Source organism: Chiloscyllium punctatum, chromosome 16 (genome assembly GCF_047496795.1).
Source record: "Chiloscyllium punctatum isolate Juve2018m chromosome 16, sChiPun1.3, whole genome shotgun sequence".
Taxonomy (NCBI): domain Eukaryota; kingdom Metazoa; phylum Chordata; class Chondrichthyes; order Orectolobiformes; family Hemiscylliidae; genus Chiloscyllium; species Chiloscyllium punctatum.
Window position 1 is genome coordinate 6382642 of NC_092754.1, and position 20890 is coordinate 6403531.

The window sequence follows — 20890 nt, forward strand, 5'->3', positions numbered from 1 at the left end:
CGTGCCATCCAGTGGCCAAGCTTTTCAATGCGACTCTAACTTACTGCCATTGAAAAGCATTCAAAGTATCAGAAAGCACAGAGCAAGTCTTTGGAAGATGTGGAAAAGGCAGGAGATTGGGACTAGGGAACAGAATCAGTGTGGGCATGATGGGCTGAATGGCCTCCTTCTGGGCTGTAACAGTTCTGTGATTCTGTGAAGTCACAGTTCAACACAAGAACAACCATTTCTCAAACTCTGGCAGTGGCGTGAGGAGGATTTCTGAATGATCGCAATCAAATGATTCTCACATTGGAGGGTCAGATTCGTGGTCAGTTTGCTCAGTGGAGATTCATTCAGGTGCAGGCTTTCACTGAAAAGGATTGAGAGGACTTGGGGCATGTTATAGTTAAACATGAGACTCCACCTCTGCAGTTAGACAGGGAGTTCCAGGATTTTGACCCAGTGCATATGCAAACAGCAATTCAGGAAACTGCAATGACCTTGGGTGAAGTGGGTCAAATTTGTTGAGAGTGAAGCCTTGGATCTGGTGAGTTAGAAAGGAGGTCTCCCACCCTCTCAGTTCAAATCAGAGCCAGACTGTGTCTGAGAAGGAGAAACTGTCTTTGAGAAGCTCGGAGTGAAGCCTGAAGGGGTGTAGCTGGTGAAAGGGTTTTACAGGAAGCAGCAGGAGGTCTCAAGGCAATCAGTCATTGGCAAGATGGGGAAATCAAATAATCCCTCCAGAGATCTGAAGGGTGTTTAGCTTCTCTACCAACATGGATAAAACTCCTCCTGATAAATTAAGACCTTCCTGTTCTATACTGGCAGGGGCTGTGATACATCCAATTGCACAAACTGCTTCTCTGAGATTAATGAAACGAACACCTTCTGTCAGCAATTGGAGTGGTTCTGCCTGTCACACACAGACACACACACACACACGCACGCATACACAGATACAGACACACACTTGCACAGACATGCATGCACACACAGACACAGACGCACACACACAGATACAGACACTGATGCACACACAGATACAGACACACACTCGCACAAATACAGACATGCATGCACAGACACAGATGCACACACTCACACAAAGATACAGATACATAGACACACACATACGCACAGACACAGACACACACAGATACAGACACATAGACACATACACAGATACAGACACATAGACAGACACATACACACAGATACAGACTCACACACATACAGACATGCACGCACACACAGAACTGACACAGATGCACACACACACAGATACAGACACATAGACATACACATACACAGATACAGACACAGACAAACAGATGCACACACACACCCACTCAGCCCGACAAACAGACTCACCACACAGATATATATAAACACACACTCTCAGATGCACATACACAGATACAGACACACACACTCATACACACACATGCCCATCCTCCCATCCCACACAAACACGCCACCCAACACAAACACAGACACAGACACACACACATTCACACACACAGACACACGCTCACCCACCCACACCGCTACACACACATAGTCTCAGAGAAACCCACACACAGACACAAGCCACCCACCACCACAAATACACCCACCACCGCACCCCAGTAGTTTCATTAAAAGTAGACAGGGATATGCTATTTCCTTCATTCCCTCCCTCCACCCCCAAAAGCCTTCAAAACACCAAAGAGTAAAATTAAATCAATTCATCCCTGTGCACATGCATGTGTGTGTGTCTGTCTCTGTCTGTGTGAGTGTGTGTGCATCTGCGAGTGTGTGTCAGTCAGTATCTGTGTGTGTGAGAGAGAGAGAGATAGACAGAGTGAGAGAGAGAGTATGTGTGTGACAGTCTGTATCAGTGTGAGAAAGAGAGGGTGTGTGTGTGTCTGTTTGAGTGAGTGAGAGAGAGAGTGTGTGTGTATGAGAGAGAGTGCGTGGTATGTATTAAGCTAATGAACAGACTTGTTCAACTGATTCGGTGATGTGATTTTCAGCTGATCTGCTGAGCACCACAATCTCTGTATTACCTTGATACCAGAATTTCCTTCAAACCCTAATAAGGGGAAGTGATTTATACTCCTATGTGCTGTGGGGACATTTTATTGTGTGAAGGCACAATGTAATTATAAATTGAGGGTTGTTGTGGTGCAGTGGTAGTGCCCCTACCACTGACTTAGGAGGCCAGTAATTCAAGTCCCACCTGCTCCTGAGGACTATGATAACATTCTGATCAGGTTGATTGGAAAGTATTGATAATTGTAAGTTGTTATTCCATAAACTAAAGCTGTTCTCTTGGATTACTGGCAGCAATTGACTGCAGTTCCCAATTTGCTGACACCACCCATATCCACAATCCTACCAATCTGTTTCTACTTGACCTACACTTTTTATTCGTTGTGCTTTTCCATCTTGCATGTATTGCTATACCATCTCGAATATAGTCAACATTATCTGGAAGTCAAGCCCCTGACTTTTGACTCAAATAATCCAAACATTTCCTTCTTATGTCCTGGCAGTAACCACCAATTTGATGGTGGAAGCTCAGGTCTGTGTGTTCAGGACACTGCAAGTTTCTGGGGGTGTAATGGTGTTCAGAATACTTCACTAGTTTCTCCATGCTCAGCAGCCTGAAGAAAGAAGATGGCTCGGTAACGTCATCTCAGGCTGACGTCATGAGGATCAGTAAATCCTTCTACGCCAGCCTGTATGACTCGAAGCCAACCGACAGCGTGGCCTCCCAGTCGTTCCTGTCCTCGATCACGGAGGTCCTAGATGACGGAACACGAGAGAGGCTGGACCAGCCGCTATCTCTGGATGAACTGACCAAGGCCCTCGAGTCCTTCGAAAAGAATAAAACTCCCGGAAGCGACGGCTTACCGGTCGAGGTTTATTCCGCTCTTTGGGACTTGATTGGCCAGGACCTGCTGGAGGTGTATGTCAGTATGCTTCGGGCAGGTACCATGAGTGAATCCATGAGGAAAGGCATCATCACCCTCATCTACAAGCGGAAGGGGGAGAGGGAGGAAATCAGAAATTGGAGACCGATCTCACTGTTAAATGCAGACTACAAAATCTTGTCAAAGGTCATCGCCAACCGGGTCAGGTCTGCTCTGGGATCAGTGATCCACCCGGACCAAACCTGTGCTGTACCGGGCAGGAAGATCTCTGAGAGTCTCACACTCCTCAGGGATACGATCGCCTACGTACAGGACAGGGGGGTGGACGCCTGCCTCATCAGCCTGGACCAGGAGAAAGCCTTTGACAGGATATCGCATACATATATGAGGGATGTCCTCTCCAAAATGGGCTTTGGGGAGGGAATCAGAAATTGGATCAGACTGCTCTACACCAACATTGTCAGTGCAGTCTCAATCAATGGGTGGGAATCAGATAGCTTCCCTGTAAGATCTGGAGTCAGGAAGGGATGCCCCCTCTCACCCGCCTTGTTTGTGTGTTGCATAGAGCCATTTGCTGAATCCATCAGGAAGGATGCGAGCCTGAGAGGGGTGACTATTCCTGGCAGCGGGGGCCTACAGGTTAAGGCCTCCCTGTACATGGATGACGTCGCTGTTTTCTGCTCGGATCCGCTGTCCGTGCACAGACTCGTGTGCATCTGTGACCAGTTCAAACGGGCCTCGGGGGCCAAGGTAAACCGAGGCAAGAGCAAGGCCATGCTCTTCGGGAACTGGGCCGACCAATCCTCTATCCCCTTCACCGTCAGGACTGACCACCTGAAGGTGCTGGGTATTTGGCTCGGGGGGGCTGGGGCGTGCGCCAAGACCTGGGCGGAGCGGATCAGGAAGATGAGACAGAAACTAGGCAGATGGGGGCAACGGTCGCTCTCCATCACGGGAAAAAACCTGGTCATCAGGTGTGAGGTACTCTCAGTATTGCTATATGTGGCACAGGTCTGGCCTATCCCCAGGACCTGTGCCGCCGCAGTCACCCGGGCCATCTTCCAATTCATTTGGAGATCAAAGATGGACCGGGTCCGAAGAGACTCTATGTACAAAGACCGGTGCAATGGGGGAAAAAACACGCCCAATGCCACCTTCACCCTGATGGCCACCTTTGTGTGTGGCTGCATCAAGCTGTGCGTGGATCCCCGGTACGCAAACACCAAGTGTCACTACGTACTGAGGTTCTACCTGTCCCCGGTGTTGCGAAGGATGGGCCTGGCCTCGCTGCCGCGGAACGCTCCGAGTAGTTGGACCGTTCCGTATCACTTGTCTTTCGTGGAGAAATTTATGAGGAAAAACACCTTTGACCACAAGTCCATCAGGAAGTGGTCAGCACGTAGTGTCCTTGAGACCCTTCGGGAAAAGGAGAGGGCGGATCCTGTCGAGTGGTTCCCTGAGCAGACTGTCAAAGCCATTTGGCAGAATGCCTCATCGCCAGAACTTTCCAACAAGCACCAAGACGTGGCTTGGCTGGTGGTGAGAAGGGCTCTGCCTGTGAGATCCTTTATGCACGCCCGGACTCTCTGCCGCACCGCACGCTGCCCTCGAAGTGGCTGCGGGGGGGACGAGACTGTCACACACCTCCTTCTGGAATGTGCCTATGCAGAGGAAGTCTGGAGAGGAATGCAGTGGTGCTTGTCGAGGTTCGTCCCGAGCAGCGCCGTGACCGGGACTCCGTGCTCTACGGCCTGTTCCCCGGGACTCACACCGAGACGAACATTAACTGCGCCTGGAGGATCATCAACTCGGTGAAGGACGCTCTCTGGGCGGTCCGAAACCTGATGATCTTCCAGCTGAAGGAGTTGACCCCGACCGAGTGCTGCAGACTGGCACATTCCAAGGTCCAAGACTACGTGTTGAGGGACGCGCTGAAGCTTGGGGCAGCTGCCGCCAAGGTGCGGTGGGGAAAGACCACTGTGTAAGATCGGCCTGCCGAAAGAAGAACAGGGGGCCCATACAGACGTTTTTTTGGGCTCTGCTGATGCCTCAGCCAAATATATGTATATATACAAGATTGAAAAATGCACAGGATTGTAAAGGACAAGAATAAAGTCGAATCTGTGTTTATAAATATGGACATATGTATGGCATGATCCAATGTACAGACCATCAAATCATTTATGAATAAAGTATATTTTTGAAATAAAAAAAAACAACTTCACCATTAAGCTTTACTGCCCAAGAAGGAAAAGTTGATCCCTTTGAGGGGATGGGTGAAGGCCTCCCCCTACCCGGTGAGAACCAAGGGGTACCCACTGGCCCACAGCTCCAGGTAACTGGGAGCAGCGGCCCTGTGACAGCCCCGCTGTCAGATGGAGAACGGGGTGATGCGGACCCTGGGTCTGACACGATGACACCAGAGCGGGGAAATGACTCCAGCGTGGAGCCTGACAGCTACCTCAGCCCTGGGAAGGTCCAGCAGTTTGCCGTCACCACGGGGATGCACGCAGCTACCCCACAGGGGCAAGACCAGAAGAAAATGGACACTGGTAACCCCGTAAACTGGTAAAATGGGGTTTAAAATTGCCAGCATAAATGTGTGTAGCATTAAATCGGCTACAAGATGTGTTTCAATGCTGGCCTTCCTGGCCAACGTCAAAGCCGATATCCTGTTTCTGCAGGAGTGTGGGATACTGCACCTCAGCAGTTACAGGAGATGGTCGAGCTTGTGGGCCCACGGCCCATCAATGTGGTCGGGGGGCAACGATAGCCGCGCCTCCGGCCTGGGTATCCTGTTGCGGGGAGGCAACTTCACCATCTCCGAGGTTAAGGAGGTGTGGGCGGGCACCTCCTCGTCACAGACGTTAAATACAGAAACGCTCCCATGAGACTAATCAACGTGTACGCCCCAGTGGGTAAGAGTGAACGGTTGGCCGTCCTGCAACAGCTTCCACTGCTGCTGGCTACGTCCAGGCCGGTCATTCTGGCCGGAGACTTCAACTGCATCATTGATGTAGATGGACAATCCGGCGGGGGGGACAGTAAACCAGACGCTACGTCCAGAGCCCTGATGGAAACGGTCAAAGACGCCAAGCTGCACGACGTCTTCAGCACCCCTGCAGATGGAGCGCAGCGTAGGTACACCTGGTCACAGGCAGACGGGTCTATCCGCTCAAGGATAGATTACCTGTTTGTGTCCCGAACGCTCTCGGTCAGATCCACCGACGTCAAGCCGGTGTTCTTCTCTGACCACTGCCTCCTGCTGGCCAACTGTCACCTACAGGACGAACAGCGGGCGGGCAAGGGAACGTGGAAACTGAACACTAAGCTGTTGACCCCGGGAAACATCGAAGAGCTCAAGAGGGATTACGCAGGTTGGAGAACCGTGAAGCCCCTCTTTGAGTCTCCAGCGGACTGGTGGGAAACGGTAAAAGGGAACATCAAGAGGTTCTTTATCCTCAAAGGTGTCCAGGAGGCGAGAGAGAGGCGGGGAAAACTGTCCCAGCTCCAGGAAAGTATGCAGAACCTGCTCCTGCTGCAGACGATGGGGGTCGATGTCACAGAGGACCTCCAGGAGGTGAAGGGCCAGCAAGCCTCGCTCTTTGCCTCGGAGGCCTCCAAGATAATCTTCCGGTCCAGGGTCCGCTCAGTGGAGCAGGACGAGAAGTGCTCACGTTTCCTCTTCCAGAAGGTGCAGAAAGAAAGCTCCATGCTCAGCAGCCTGAAGAAAGAAAATGGCTCGGTAACGTCATCTCAGGCTGACGTCATGAGGATCAGTAAATCCTTCTACGCCAGCCTGTATGACTCGAAGCCAACCGACAGCGCGGCCTCCCAGTCGCTCCTGTCCTCTATCACGGAGGTCCTAGATGACAGAACACGAGAGAGGCTGGACCAGCCGCTATCTCTGGATGAGCTGACCAAGGCCCTCGAGTCCTTCGAAAAGAATAAAACTCCCGGAAGCGATGGCTTACCGGTTGAGATTTATTCCGCTCTGTGGGACTTGATTGGGAGGTGTATGTCAGTATGCTTCGGGCAGGTACCATGAGTGAATCCATGAGGAAAGGCATCATCACCCTCATCTACAAGCGGAAGGGGGAGAGGGAGGAAATCAGAAATTGGAGACCGATCTCACTGTTAAATGCAGACTACAAAATCTTGTCAAAGGTCATCGCCAACCGGGTCAGGACTGCTCTGGGATCGGTGATCCACCCGGACCAAACCTGTGCTGTACCGGGCAGGAAGATCTCTGAGAGTCTCACACTCCTCAGGGATACGATCGCCTACGTACAGGACAGGGGGGTGGACACCTGCCTCATCAGCCTGGACCAGGAGAAAGCCTTTGACAGGATATCGCATACATATATGAGGGATGTCCTCTCCAAAATGGGCTTTGGGGAGGGAATCAGAAATTGGATCAGACTGCTCTACACCAACATTGTCAGTGCAGTCTCAATCAATGGGTGGGAATCAGATAGCTTCCCTGTAAGATCTGGAGTCAGGAAGGGATGCCCCCTCTCACCCGCCTTGTTTGTGTGTTGCATAGAGCCATTTACTGAATCCATCAGGAAGGATGCGAGCCTGAGAGGGGTGACTATTCCTGGCAGCGGGGGCCTACAGGTTAAGGCCTCCCTGTACATGGATGACGTCGCTGTTTTCTGCTCGGATCCGCTGTCCGTGCACAGACTCGAGTGCATCTGTGACCAGTTCAAACGGGCCTCGGGGGCCAAGGTAAACCGAGGCAAGAGCAAGGCCATGCTCTTCGGGAACTGGGCCGACCAATCCTCTATCCCCTTCACCGTCAGGACTGACCACCTGAAGGTGCTGGGTATTTGGCTCGGGGGGGCTGGGGCGTGCGCCAAGACCTGGGCGGAGCGGATCAGGAAGATGAGACAGAAACTAGGCAGATGGGGGCAACGGTCGCTCTCCATCGCGGGAAAAAACCTGGTCATCAGGTGTGAGGTACTCTCAGTATTGCTATATGTGGCACAGGTCTGGCCTATCCCCAGGACCTGTGCCGCCGCAGTCACCCGGGCCATCTTCCAATTCATTTGGAGATCAAAGATGGACCGGGTCCAAAGAGACACAATGTACAAAGACCGGTGCAATGGGGGAGAAAACACGCCCAATGCCATCCTCGCCCTGATGGCCACCTTTGTGTGTGGCTGCATCAAGCTGTGCGTGGATCCCCGGTACACAAACACCAAGTGTCACTACGTACTGAGGTTCTACCTGTCTCCGGTGTTGCGAAGGATGGGCCTGGCCTCGCTGCCGCGGAACGCTCCGAGTAGTTGGACCGTTCCGTATCACCTGTCCTTTGTGGAGAAATTTATGAGGAAAAACACCTTTGACCACAAGTCCATCAGGAAGTGGTCAGCACGTAGTGTCCTTGAGACCCTTCGGGAAAAGGAGAGGGCGGATCCTGTCGAGCGGTTCCCTGAGCAGACTGTCAAAGCCATTTGGCAGAATGCCTCATCGCCAGAACTTTCCAACAAGCACCAAGACGTGGCTTGGCTGGTGGTGAGAAGGGCTCTGCCTGTGAGATCCTTTATGCACGCCCGGACTCCCTGCCGCACCACACGCTGCCCTCGAAGTGGCTGCAGTGGGGACGAGACTGTCACACACCTCCTTCTGGAATGTGCCTATGCAGAGGAAGTCTGGAGAGGAATGCAGTGGTGTTTGTCGAGGTTCGTCCCGAGCAGCGCTGTGACGCGGGACTCCGTGCTGTACGGCCTGTTCCCCGGGACTCACACCGAGACGAACATCAACTGTGCCTGGAGGATCATCAACTCGGTGAAGGATGCTCTCTGGGCGGTCCGAAACCTGTTGATCTTCCAGCTGAAGGAGCTGACCCCGACTGAGTGTTGCAGACTGGCACATTACAAGCTCCAGGACTACGTGTTGAGGGACGCGCTGAAGCATGGGGCAGCTGCCGCCAAGGCGTAGTGGGGAAAGACCACCGTGTAACATCGGCCTGCCGAAAGAAGAACAGGGGGCTCATGCGGACGTTTTTTTGGGCTCTGTTGATGCCTCAGCCAAATATATGTGCATAAGATTGAGAAATGCACAGACCTGTAAAAAGCAATGATAAATTCTGATCTGTGTTTGTAAATGTTGACATATGTATGGCATGACCAAATGTACAGACCATCAAATCATTTTATGAATAAAGTATATTTTTGAAATAATAAAAAACAACTTCATCATTAAGCTTGGGGCAACTGCTGCCAAGGCGCGATGGGGAAAGACCACCGTGTAACATCGGCCAGCCTACAGAAGAACAGGGAGCCCGTGCAGTCATTTGGGCTCTGCTGATGCCTCAGCTCAAAATGTAATCGTACAGACCTGTAAATAGGAATGATTACTCTATTTCGGTATGCAAAGAAGTGGAATGTTTACATATGTATGGCATGTCCAGTTGTATAGATCATCAAAGTATTTTATGAATAAAGTATATTTTTGAAATTAAAAAAACTTGTCCCCGGTGTTGCGAAGGATGGGCCTGGCCTCGCTGCCGCGGAACGCTCCGAGTAGTTGGACCGTTCCGTATCACCTGTCCTTCGTGGAGCAGTCTATGAAGAAAAACACCTTTGACCACAATTCCATCAGGAAGTGGTCAGCACGTAGTGTCCTTGTGACCCTTCGGGAAAAGGAGAGGGCGGATCCTGTCGAGTGGTTCCCTGAGCAGACTGTTAAAGCCATTTGGCAGAATGCCTCATCGCCAGAACTTTCCAACAAGCACCAAGACGTGGCTTGGCTGGTGGTGAGAAGGGCTCTGCCTGTGAGATCCTTTATGTACGCCCGGACTCTCAGCCGCACAGCACGCTGCCCTCGAAGCAGCTGCGGGGGGGGGGAACGAGACTGTCACACACCTCCTTCTGAAATGTGCCTGCGCAAAGGAAGTCTGGAGATGAATGCAGTGGCGTTTGTCGAGGTTCGTCCCAAGCAGCGCCGTGACGCGGGACTCCGTGCTATATGGCCTGTTCCCCGGGACGCACACCGAGATGAACATCAACTGTGCCTGGAGGATCATCAACTCGGTGAAGGATGCTCTCTGGGCGGTCCGAAACCTGTTGATCTTCCAGCTGAAGGAGTTGACCCCGACTGAGTGTTGCAGACTGGCACATTACAAGCTCCAGGACTACATGTTGAGGGACGCACTGAAGCTTGGGGCAGCTGCTGCCAAGGCGCGGTGGGGAAAGACCACCGTGTAACATCGGCCAGCCTACAGAAGAACAGGGAGCCCGTGCAGTCATTTGGGCTCTGCTGATGCCTCAGCTAAAAATGTAATCGTACGGACCTGTAAATAGACATGATTACTCTATTTCGGTATGCAAAGAAATGGAATGTTTACATATGTATGGCATGTCCAGTTATATAGATCATCAAAGTATTCATGAATAAAGTATATTTTTGAAATAAAAAAAACAACTTCATCATTCTGAGTGCTCTGGCTTACACTGTCTGTTTTCCAACATCACCATGTCCCATTCACCCATCACTCCTGTGCTCAGTGGCTCCTGGTCCAACAATGCCTCAATTTTCAAGTTGTTTTCAAATGCTCCCACAGAGTCACATCCCTCCCATCGCTGTAATATTCCACACATGTCCACAACTTCTGCACTTCTCCAAATACCACCACTTACACATCCCCATTTCTAAATTGCTCCTCCAATGATGAGCGAGCATTGCTAACAACCTTAAAACTGTGCCCGGGTGTCCTTGGAGAAGGAGCACGCGGGTGTCCACTGACACCCTGGAGTTGTGACTGGCCACTTGAAAAAAAAATAAACAGGAGATACCGCTGCCTCCTTAGTTTGGTGGACTGACTCTATGCTGGCTCGCTTGCATGGCAATATGTTATTGTTGGTTTTTGGCTTTTTGGATGGGCAAACAAAAAAAAAAGAAAAAAAAAGAAAGAAAAAAAAAACAACCTTAAAACTCAGGAGTGAGCCCCTCAAGCCTCAACAATTCCATATCCCCCTCTGCGCCTTTAAACCCAGAACGCACTTTTGGCCACCTGTCTGAAAAACCTCTTTGAGTGAAAATCTCAGGATGAAGTTTTGTTTTCATGCCATTGCCGTAACGCCCCATGGGATGTCATACTGCTAAAGACCACTACACAAATGCAAATTGTCTGCACGAGAATTTTTTTTACATGTATTGCATCTGCTGCAATATTCTGGCCCATTTTCACAACAGAAGGATAGGTGGGGTGGAGTGGGAGTTATGACCCACCCACACATAATGGATAGAGTGTTATGGGCCTATGATGGTCAATTAAAAGAGACCGATGGGGAATTTCCCATCAGCCTCCTGGACTGTGCAGGCATTAGGAAGCAGTTTAGATGCTTTGCAATGACAGTTCAGGAGCTTGCAGTTGGCTTGGATGAACAAGCCATTTCTTTGCATTTTAATCTCAAAATGTTTGGAGATAGAGTGCACCTCCATTTTGAAACCATCTCTCTCTCTCTCTCATTTATCTTCTACGGTTTTTTAATTGGATAAGAATCTGGCGTTTTTGCTCATTAATGGGTTGCTCTGGGGAAACCCATGCTGAATCACTGCCAAAGCCCAGGGGGAGGCCATTTGGCCCGTTCTTTCTGTGTGGACTCTGTGCAAGAGCAGCTCAGCCAGCCCCATCCCTAGTCGTCTCCCACAGTCCTGTGACTGAGTAGAAGCCCACAGAAAATGCGCTGCCTGGGATTTACCTCATGCAGAGAAAAACAAATCCCAGATCTCCCCAACTTAAACAGCGTTCCTTCGTGTTCCAGGTTCAAACCCTGTCCTGATTTAACTGACAGCAGTCTCCTGCGTTCAGAAGGGGATCCTTTGGGAACCCTTAGTCTCAGGCCCATTTCACTCAAGGTCAATGCTCACATGACACACAGTTTCATAACTTGTCGCAACTTTGGCCAATCTCATTTAGACATGAAACAGACATAAAATGTTGGCACCAGTGTTGGAGGGAGGGTCTGACAACGTGTGAGAAGGGGAGGGGCAGCAGGTAAAACCTGGCTGGTGTAGAGGATGTGTTCCTGCAGTGTATCCAGGCTTGGATGACAGGAATAACTAAGGACCCAATTGAGATCAGTTTCCAATGTCCAAGCACAATCAGTTTTCTTCCTTAATTCTTTCATGAGATGTGGGCGTTATTGCCAACACCAGCTTTTGTTGCCTGTCCCTAACTGCCCTTGAACTGAGTGATTTGCCCAGAGGGGAGTTAACAGTCAACTATATTGCTGTGGGTCTGGAGTCTCGTGGAGATCAGATCAGGTAAGGAGGGCCGATTTCCATCCCTGAAGGAACTGGATGTTTTGGTTTTTTTTAGATTAGATTAGATTACCCACAGTGTGGAAGCAGGCCCTTCGGCCCAACAAGTCCACACCGCCCCGCCGAAGCGCAACCCACCCATACCCCTATATCTATCCCTCACCTAACACCACAGGCAATTTAGCATGGACAATTCACCTGATCTGCACATCTTTGGACTGTGGGAGGAAACCGGAGCACCCGGAGGAAACCCACGCAGACACAGGGAGAATGTGCAAACTCCACACAGTCAGTCGCCTGAGGCGGGAAATGAACCCGGGTCTCTGGCGCTGTGAGGCAGCAGTGCTAACCACTGTGCCACCGTGCCGCCCAGCTCAGAGAAAGTGAGGACTGCAGATGTGTGAAGATAAGAGTCGAGAGTGTGGTGCTGGTCAGGCAGTAACCGAGAAGCAGGAGAATCCTGATGAAGGACTTATGCCCAAAACGTTGACTGTCCTGCTCCTCAGATGCTGCCTGACCTGCTGTACTCTTTCAGCACCACACTCTCCACTTTGATTTAGATCAGTCGATTGATCATTGCCATGGTCAACTTTACAGAAACTAACTTGACAGTCCTGATTTTAATGAATTCAGTTCAGATCCCATCTGCTGCCTTGGTGTGATTTGAACCAAAGGATTAGACTCTGGATTACACCACATAACTGGCACACTCCAATCTCCCCTTCCCACTCACTTGCCCTACCTCAACAAAGCATATTACAAGATGAGTCATAGCTCCCATGGTGTATTAGTAGTACCTCTATCTCTAGGCTAGGAGGTGCAGGTTCAAGTCTCACCTGTTCCAGAAATAAGTTACAGGTTGACTTTTAAAAATGAGCTGAAAAAATGTGTTGCTGGAAAAGCACAGCAGGTCAGGCAGCATCCAAGGAGCAGGAGTATCGACGTTTCCGGCATAAGCCCTTCTTGACCTGCTGCGCTTTTCCAGCACCACATTTTTCAGCCTCTGATCTCCAGCATCTGCAGTCCTCACTTTCTCCTAGTTGATTTTTAAAAATACCTATTTCACGATAAATCCTTCTTTCGATACCAGATTGAACCTAAGAATGTCACAAATCACAGCACACAGTATCTCTGAAATAACTCAAGGTGACCAATTTCAAACAGGATTTCCCGACATTAAAATCCTGCTTATTCTTTCAATCGACGTTAATCTGGTCAAACAGAAATATAGAATGATTGTGAGCCAGGAGGCCAGGGTTTGAGTCCCACTTGTTCCATTGGTGTGGAATAATATTTTGGAGCAGGTTGTTTAGGAAAATATTACAGAATTATTGTCCTTGGTGCTCTGGTATCGGATGGGACAGTAGGTTTGATAGCGTTGGGTGAACATTACCAGAGAGAACACCAGCACTCCCTTTATAAGTGCAACACAATTGATCTCGAGTTCTTTTGGCAAACGATTTCCCTTATCTGTCTGCTGTCATTCTGAAACGGTTTAGCTGATTCACTTCCAAACACAGCCGCTGTCACGTTGCTCTGTCCAATGGTGCACAGGGACACAGACAGTCAGAGGGCTGCCTCAACATGTGTATATACACACACACACACACTCTCTCTCACACACACACTCTCTCACACACACACACTCTCTCACACACACACACTCTCTTTCATACACACACACTCTCTCTCATACACACACACTCTATCATACACACACTATCTCTCACACACACACACGCACACACTCTCATACACACACACACTCTCTCATACACACTCTCTCATACACACACACTCTCTCTCACACACACACATTCTCTCTCATACACACACACACACTCTCTTTCATACACACACACGCACTCTCTCTCATGCACACACATACACTCTCTCTCTCACACACACACACTCTCTCTCATACATGCACACGCACTCTCTCTCATGCACACAGACACACTCTCTCTCATACACACACACTCTCTCTCTCACACATACACTCTCTCTCATACACACACACTCTCATACACACACACTCTCATACACACACACTCTCATACACACACTGTTTCTCTCACACACGTACTCTCTCTCACACACACACATTCTCTCTCTCACACACACACTATCTCTCTCATACACACACACTCTCTCTCTCTCACACACACACTCTCACACACACACACTCTCTCTCATACACACATACACTCTCTCTCACACACACACTCTATCATACACACACTCTCTCTCTCACACACACACTCTATCATACACACACTCTCTCTCATACACACACATTCTCTCATACACACATACATTCTCTCTCACACACACACACTCTCTCATACACACACTCTCCCTCACACACTCACCCACACACACATACTCACTTTCTCATACACACATACTCTCTCTCTCTCATGCACACACGTACACTCATGCACATACACACTCCCTCATGCACACACAGACACACATATTCACTAATACACATACTCTCTCTCATACACACACTGTCATACACACACAAAACCGTTGCTGCAACATCATTCTATTTTTAGCAACATAGGATTTCTACAGAGCAAAACAAACCTTACTACTCTGAAAAGATCCCAAGGTTAAAAAGGCACTAACCTAATGAGGCCAACATTGTTAGGTTGACTTTGTCCGTTGAAAGGCTTCTGTACGTAGCCTAGCAAGAGACAGATGTTGTCTCAGATGAGATCAAAGACTAACATAACCAGGCCAAGGGACCCCTGGAGACTCCGGTCAGCAGCTCCGGTTTAGCGGAGCCCACGCTCGGTCCCAATCCGGCATTTTTAATGAAGTTTCCATTGGATTTCTCTGTGAACATTGGCAGGCACTGCTGTAGAGAGACAGACTGTTCACTCTCAGCCTGGAAACATGCCAACCACTTAGCAATCGATGGGCAGCAGTGCTGGATAGTCTCTATGCATGCTCTGGAGGTGTTAGATCAATGGCAGCAGTTTCTATGCAAACGTCTGGCCTCTGATTCGAGAGGGAGATATTTAACTAAAGGAATCTAAGCCAAGGAACAACAACAACATGGAGATGTAATCAATGACGGGGTAAATTCATGTACAAATTAAAGATTGCCTCTCCTGCAGCTGGTTTGCCATTTCAAAGGGTCATATTTATAACACATCCTTTCCTAGATCTTCTCACTAAGCCCTAGAATGCAATTAAAATCAATCCTTGTGTGGAAGTGATGAAGGATTAAAAACCCAGATGGCAAATTGATGATTCAAAACAGACAAACCAACAACTCAACAGTACAGGACAGAGGAATAAAATCTTGAAGTTTCGACCAGGTGCAGGTAAATTAGATTTCTGCAGTCAGTCAGATAGTGTACAGCATGGAAACAGACTCTTTGATCCAACCTGTTCATGCTAACCAGATATCTTAAATAAATCCAGTCCCACTTGACAGCATTTGGCCCATATCCCTCCGAACCCTTCCTATTCATATATCCATGCAGATGCTTGTTAAATGTTGTAATTGTACCAGCTTCCACCACTTCCTCTGGCAGCTCATTCCATACATGCACCACCCTCTGTGTAAAATATTGCCCCTGAGGACCCTTTTATATCTTTCCCCTCTTACCTTAAAGTTGTGCCCTCTGCTTTTGGACTGCCTCACCCCGGGGAAAAAGACCTTGGCTATCCATTCCCCTAAACATTTTATAAACCTCTATAAGGTCACCTCTCAGCCTCCGACGCTCCAGGGAAAACAGCCCCAGCCTGTTCAGCCTCTCCCTATAGCTCAAATCCTCCAACCTTGGTAACATCCTTGTAAATCTTTTCTGAACCCTTTCAAGTTTAACAACATCTTTCCGATAGGAGGGAGACCAGAATCGAACGTAGTTTTCCAAAAGTGGCCTAACCAATGTCCTGTACAGCCATAACATGTTGTGTAATTTGGTGTTTGTTGGTCAACATAGACATAGTTAGCTCATGGGCCTGCTTCTGTGCTGTATGACTCTAAAACAAAATTATCTTCTTTTGTTCAAAATCCTTTTCTTTTTCAGAAAAGCACATTGAACCACTGGTAAAGCAAGCCAAGTGTCCTTAAGACCATAAGACATAGGAATGGAAGTAAGGTCATTCGGCCTATTGACTCCACTCCGCTATTTAATCATGGCTGATGGGCATTTCAGCACCACACACCCGCACTCTCCCCATAGCCCTTAATTCCTTGCGAGATCAAGAATTTATCAATCTCTGCCTTGAAGACACTTAATGTCCCAGCCTCTACTGCACTCCGTGGCAATGAATTCCACAGGCCCACCACTCTCTGGCTGATGAAATGTCTCCTCATTTCCATTCTAAATTGACTCCCTCTAATTCTAAGGATGTGCCCACAGGTCCTAATCTCCCTGCCTAATGGAAACAAATTCCCAGCGTCCACCCTTTCTAAGCCATGCATTATCTTGTAAGTTTCTATTAGATCTCCCCTCAACCTTCTAAACTCTAATGAATACAGTCCCAGGATCCTTGGCCATTCCTCATATGTTAGGCCTACCGTTCCAGGGATCATCCGTGTGAATCTGCGCTGGACACACTCCAGTGCCAGTATGTCCTTCCTGAAGTGTGGGGCCCAAAATTGGACACAGTATTCTAAATGGGGCTGTGAGAAAGTACTGTCTGAGACAGTGGGTCTGTCTCAGGGGTGTTTCCTCTTGTGGGAGAGCCGAAGACTTGAGGGAATAATCTCAGAGTCACCTATATGGACAGAGATGAGGAGAATTTCTTCTCTCAGAAGCTAGTCAATCCATGGAATTCCTTACCACCAAGGGCTAACAAGGCTGGACCATTAGGCGTGTTCAAGGTTGAGATAGATTTTTGATCAGTGTGGGAATTATGGGTGGTGGGAAACGGCAGGAAAGTAGAGCTGAGAATCGAGATCTGTCATGATCTCTGTGAATGGCAGAGCAGACTCAATGGGCTGAATGGTCTACTTCAGCTTCTAGCTATTATGGTTTTATGCAATAATAGCTATCCCTGAGCTGCAGTGATCATACAACCAGCCACCATTGTTTTCCAACCTTCAATAGCTGCCTGACCAGCTAACAAAGTGCCATCACTAAAGATATGAGGCAAAGTCCCAGTAAACTCCGTTAAAAATACAACACTTTAAAAGAAAGATTTGTCAATAAGGGGTTAAAATCTCCTTTTCTGGTGTTATCCAAAAGGTTGTTGGATGTGAATTTGCATAATGCAATGATGTGTATGGGCAATAATTCCTCATTAACTGCCTATGGTCTGGTTGTACTGTCCAGTCAGAGAAACCAGAGTACTGAGTGATACCTTCCTCCCAGACTTTCTTGCTGATGGAGGACCATGCAAGGCCATCCAACCTGTTGACATGTAGATATTGAAAACAAGAAAAATGCTGGAGATCACAGAGAGTCAGGCAGTATCCGTGTAGAGAGAGCAAGTTAATGTTTTGAGTCTAGCTGACTCTGGCCAGCTCTGACAAACAGTCATCTAGACATGAAACATTAGCTTGCTCTCTCTACACAGATGTTACCTGACTCTCTGTGATCTCCAGCATTTTCTTTGTTTCCAGCACAGATTCTCCAGCACAGCATCTGCAATGATTTGCTCCAAACTGTCGATATTACCATTTCAGAGAGAAACCTGTCCCCCCCACCAACACCCTTTAATCCAATCAATTAAACTGCAGTAGGCCATTTGGCCCCTTGAACCTCCTCAACCATTCAACAAGATAATGTCCCTCTCTTCCAAATCCACTTCCCTGCACTACCCCAGTATTCCCCTTTTCCCTTAGAACTGAAATGTCAATATCTTGGACATACACAATGGCTTAACCAACATCTGCAACTTTCTGAAAGAGGAAAGTGCAAAGATTCACAAATTCTTTTGGGTGAATTTCTCTTCATCTTAATCATAAATGGTTGGCACCTCATTTTGAAAGCCCTGACTCTAGATTCCTCGGCTTAGGGAAACATTGATTGGATATTGCCACCCCACCTACCCCTCCCAGACATGGCACAAAGGGGAGGTAATTGGGCAGGTTGGCCGTAGAGAGATTAGTCAGCCTCCCTCTTGCCACTTCATTAATTAAGTCCGAGTCAGATGGCCCAATGAGGCCTTTCCCAACTCAACAGCAATCAAAGCTTTTAAGGGTGTCAACTTTTCCCCAATCCCATTGGCTATCTACAAAAAGGCAACTTGACCTCAGGGTTGTGTAAGGCGGGGGAGGGGGAGGAGGGAATGGTAGCCTCCGTTAGTTCCAATCTGGGGGGAGTAGGAGGCATAGACTGGGGAAAAGGGGGTGACTTTGAAGAGCTCTTGCCTCCAATCCCCCTCACTTCACGACTCCTACCCCTCAAGAGGGAAAAGGAAGCCATTTACCCTATCGCTAATGGATGCCCTGAAGTGTAGGCCTTGACCGATGGTTTTTGGGACCCAGAAACTGCAGGCCTCTGATTGGTTGGCAGCTTCAGGCAGAAGCAGGGCTCTGTTGTCAAGGATAACCAAGACGTTCAACTGGGCAGATCTGAGAGAGCTGATTGGTGTGTGATCTGGACAGCATGGTGGATGAGGGGGGTTAGTTGAACACATACATCCCCCACAGTTGGACTGGACACCGGAGATTCATGGCCATTTTCCCAGCAACCACCCTGTCAAGCTCCTTAAGAATTGTACATATTGCAATTAGATCCCTTCTGATTCTTTGAAAGCGCAGGGAACGTAGAACTAATTGAACCAATCTCTACTCGAGGGACAAGCTCCTCATGCTAGGAGCCAGTCTAGTGAATCTTTATTACACAGGCTATGGGAACAGTCAAACTTTGGGCAGCTAAGTGATTCAAAGGATACTCCCTTTCAAGAAGTAACAAGCCAAGCACATCTCAAGTTGGATTTATCCTCTGTATCTGTGACCATGTGAAATACAAAAGTGAACTAACCCCTGCTTTCTCAAACTTTAGTGCAAGTGTTCTTGTTTAATTTTGTAAAGAGCTGTTGCATTATTAAGAGACCTCTGCAGATGCTCACTTCAGTGCCTTCCACTGGAGAGACACAGCGTCAAACTCATTCTCATCTAATTGCATAAGAACCTCTGCTCGGAACTATCAGCTACTTCTACAGCCAAGAGGGGACCAGTTCCTTCCCTGCTCAATCAGAAAAGCCTATTGTGTTATGCCACTGGGGGTTGGTATATTTAGATATTGAATGCGCTTCTATCTTCAGATCCGCTCCTGAACAAGAGTTGTTACCAGTAATCTTAAAGAGCAGCTATGCTTAATCATCCAGGTAGTTGTGTGGGAGGTTGTGGTGTAGCAACATATGATACCCATTAAGAACATAACCTTCTGGGTAGGCCAGCTTTGTGGTTCAATCAGCCACAACATTGCTTATCAAAATACTTTACAGTAACAGCATCAGCTAACCAACGTGAATCACTTAGTGAGACCTAGTATCCAAAGGGATGAAAGTGCTTGCTTCTCGATTTTATACCCAACATTAGCATTGCACTGCCCTGCAAATTTACATCCATTATCCTTTAGAATAACACATCATTTAGCCTTGGTATCTTGTCAATCAATGAAATGGATCTCATGGCTTCTGGCTCTCTCCCATATTTCTATTTAGACTTAGGAACAGAGGACAGTCCTTTTTTATCCATCAATCCAAAGAGATGATGTATCATTTTTATAATGTGGACTCTGAGTCTATTTAATCCAGGGGTAAATCATATTGAAAATCCCATTTCTGCCCAACAGGAACGAGACTACATTTTAGCTGGCTGTCAAGCCAACCTTACAGCTTGAAAATGATTAACCTGTTGACTTTTGAAGGTGCAGTATCTCTGTACTCTTCAAATTCTCTACGAGAGACTATATCAGTTCATGTTTTAGAATCTTAACTGGTATGAATGCTTTGTCTTGCATTGTATTCCACACAGGTATGTGTTTGTAACATGTCAGTCATACTGAAAGTCTCTCGACTTTCCACTAAAGCCTAGTATTTCCCCACTCACAATCCGAATGGGCGCACATTTTTTTCAAAGTCATTTTGCGATTTCATCTTCCCCATCACCTCCAATTAATCTATTAATGACAGGATTTAATGTGCTGAAGCTCGAAACAGCCAAACAGGAATGATGAACGAATGTCAGGTTACGGTCAGAGGTGTACCCAACATCTGCTGCTCCGAAGCCAGGAACTAGTGAAATCAGTTCAGGTCACTTGTACCCTTCCTTCCCATCACCTTGACTGCTCACTGAACATCTACCTACCTATCTATCTATCTATCTGCAAAATATCTCAGTGACTACACACTTTCTGTCTTGAAATGATAAGTATTTGCTGTCACACTTTGCTATCAACATTTAGAATGGAAAGTCCCCAAGTAGATACTGTAATTATACTGGCACGACCCTCAACCTCAAACAGGTGAATTTCACAATCAACTTGAACCAAATTGAATGACTGGGGATGTTTTCTGGATATAGCACTGTTCCTTTATCTCCTCTCGATGAATGAACTGTATCGTTTTCTCCAAAAGCAAACCGTTCACCAAAGATTAATGACTAACCGGTTTGCCTAACAGTAGAACTTCACAAACTATTGTTGATCCTCTGTAACAGTTTCTTGCAGCCAAACACAGTAGCATGTCTGACACATTGAGGGTGAGAGAACAAATATCGTTCTTTAACTTTTTTTGAA

General features: G+C 48.0%; 1 protein-coding gene across 7 annotated transcripts in view; it reads right to left on the bottom strand.

Moving 5' to 3' along the window:
• The window catches only part of pik3cd (phosphatidylinositol-4,5-bisphosphate 3-kinase, catalytic subunit delta), a 228672-nt gene that overhangs the window by 137752 nt on the left and 70030 nt on the right, over window positions 1-20890 (bottom strand). Inside the window, exon 1 of one of the 7 annotated variants that reach the window (XM_072586128.1) lies at window positions 14808-14824. The exons of the other annotated variants lie outside the window; for them this stretch is intronic. The gene's annotated coding sequence lies outside the window, so the exon portion shown is untranslated. Of the gene's footprint in view, window positions 1-14807; window positions 14825-20890 lie in introns of those variants that run through there. 7 annotated transcript variants of the gene reach the window in all.